At 49.7% G+C, this 2,643-nt stretch overlaps 1 protein-coding gene across 1 annotated transcript in view; it reads left to right on the top strand.

The window, feature by feature from the left end:
• The window catches only part of WDR60 (WD repeat domain 60), a 123,443-nt gene that overhangs the window by 15,172 nt on the left and 105,628 nt on the right, over nucleotides 1–2,643 (top strand). The gene's annotated exons all lie outside the window — the stretch shown is intronic.

Raw genomic sequence — 2,643 nt, 5'->3', positions numbered from 1 at the left:
TCCCTCTCTCCCTCTCTCCCTCCTTCCCTCCTTCCCCTTTCCTTTTTTTTTTCTGGACAGAGTCTCACTCTGCCCCCAGGCTAGAGTGCAGTGGTGCCATCACAGCTCACGGCAGCCTCAGCTTCCTGGGCTCAAGTGATCCTCCCACCACAGCCTCCCAAAGCATTGGCATTACAGACAACAGCCACTGTGTCCAGCTGGCTCTATTTCTTTTAAAAGTTCTTGCTGTTTGGGACATTTTCCTCTTTTGAAATGTTCATTCATTATTTTTGTTTTCTCTCATAGTTTTCACAAATGTTTTTATCTTTGAAGTTAGATATTCTCTCTCTTGTGGGGGGTATGTGTGTGTACTTTTTATCTTTGTTGCCTTTTGGTATTTTAAAAACTCAGGCCAGGTGTGGTGGGTCATACCTGTAATCGCAGCACTTTGGGAGGCTGAGGTGGGAGGATTGCTCCAGCCCAGGATTTTGAGACCAGCTTGGGCAACATAGGGAGACTCCATTACTACAAAAAATAAAAAAATTAGCTGTGTATGGTGGTGCTTGCCTGTAGTTCTAGCTATTTGGTAGGCTGAGGTGGGAGGATTCCTTGAGCCCAGGAGGTTGAGGCTGCAGTAAGCTATGATTGTGTCACTGCACTGCAGCCTGGGCAACAGAGTGAGACCCTGTCTCAAAAGAAAAAACGAAAACTCAACCATTTAGCTAGCCAGACGTAGTGGCTCACACCTGTAATCCCACACTTTGGGAGGCCAAGGTGGGTGGATCACCTGAGGTCAGGAGTTCGAAACCAGTCTGGCCAACATGGTGAAATCCCGTCTCTACTAAAAATACAAAAAATTTAGCCCGGCGTGGTAGCATGCGCCTGTAATCCCAACTACTCAGGAGGCTGAGGCAGGGGAATTGCTTGAACCAGGGAGGTGGAGATTACAGTGAGCCGAGATTGTGCCACTGCACTTCAGACAGAGCCTAATTAATTTTAACAGTAGCTGTCCTACTATTTAATGTTCTTTTCAAAATCATTGTTTTTGACGTTTTTGGTATTTATTTGTGATAACATCTTTTGTTCTCACATCACCCTTTTTTTGGCTACTGCTCGTTTTTTCAATGTGGTGTTGAAAGGAATTGTACTGGAAAGACTTTGAAAACTGATTGTAGACTAGACTCTCTCAAGTTCTTTCCTCTGTACGTCTCTTCTCATCTCCTTTCTTTCCGCACCGCCCATCTGTGCAGCGTGGCCTTTATCCAGGACTGGGTCCCCAGCCCTCTTCTCCAGCAACCCCTTGCCCTTGCTGGCTGGATCTAGTCTCATGGTTTTAAATACTGTTTGTCTGTGTCCTCATTTCCAAGTTTTTACCCCTAGCTGGGCATTGTCCCTGAATTCCAGGCTTGTGTATCCCCTGTGTTTTGATGTCTAATAGATAACACAAACGCAGTGTACCCCACACGGAGCTTCCGGTAGCCCCTCCACACCGGCTGTGCTGCGGGCTTGCCCATCGCAGTCGATAGCACCTGCATCCTCGTGTCCTGAGGTCAAGGCCTGGGACGTATCCTGATGCCCCGCTTTCTCTTCCAGTCTCTCGGAGAGTCCTGGGGTTTCCGCCTTGAAAATCTACCTGGAACGGGGCTCTCGCTCTGTAGCCCAGACTCCTAGAGGAGTGCTCAGTGCTTGGTAAATGCCTTTTTTTTTTTTTTTTCTGAGAAGGAGTCTCGCTCTGTCGCCCAGGCTGGAGTACAGTGTTGCAGTCTCGGCTCACTGCATCCTCTGTCTCCTGGGTTCAAGCAGTTTTATTCCTCACCCTCCCGAGTAGCTGGGATTACAGGCGCACACCACCACACCCGGCTGATTTTTGTATTTTCAGTAGAGACAGGGTTTCATCATGTTGGCCAGGCTGTTCTTGAGCTCCTGACCTCGTGATCCGCCTGCCTCAGCCTCCCAGAGTGCTTGGATTACAGGCATGAGCCACAGCGCCCAGCCTGGTAAATGCTTTTTGAGTGAATGCACTTTGTCTCAGTGGTCTTTGAAAGTTTAACTTTGCCCTGATCTTTTAAAGTGTCCACTCTCTGAATTTTACATCTGATGCCTTTTTTGTGTGCAGATTCAGAAGTGAAAGTCCAGCTTTCCTTGTTGGATGATGCTTTGGTGTCATCGGTACCTGCCTGGCTCTGTTTGTCCCCCGTCTCTCTTGCCGGTCATGCTGGGCCTTGGTGCTTCAGCCTCCCCAGCCCAGGATGGATGCTGTAGCCTGGTGCCCTGGGGGGTCTGCTGCACCTGGCTTCCTTGTTTATTCAGGGGCCTCTGACTTCCTTGGTCCCCTCAGCAGTGGGGGTGCCAGGAGGTATGGGGGCTGCTCTGGGTCCTCAGTGCATCCAGGAGGGCAGGTGTTTCCCTGGAGCTCACATTTGGCTAAAGTGTTTGGCTGACTGGGCTCGTTCTCCTGTTCAGACTAAGCTCTGCTTCTGCGTGACGCGCAGAAACCCTGAAGGCTGTATGAGTTTGGTCTGGTGCCCTCTTGAATTTCCAAGGGTTACTCGGACATTTGCCTGGTTGCTTCAGCAGCAAACTGAGCGAGGCGAGAAGTCTCTCTGTTCCTTAGTGGACGAGTCTGTCCTCACACTGTCCTCACTCTGTCCTCACACTGTCCTC

This window comes from Mandrillus leucophaeus, unplaced genomic scaffold, assembly GCF_000951045.1.
Source record: "Mandrillus leucophaeus isolate KB7577 unplaced genomic scaffold, Mleu.le_1.0 Scaffold373, whole genome shotgun sequence".
Taxonomy (NCBI): Eukaryota; Metazoa; Chordata; class Mammalia; order Primates; family Cercopithecidae; genus Mandrillus; species Mandrillus leucophaeus.
This window is presented reverse-complemented; position numbering and strand designations above follow the sequence as displayed.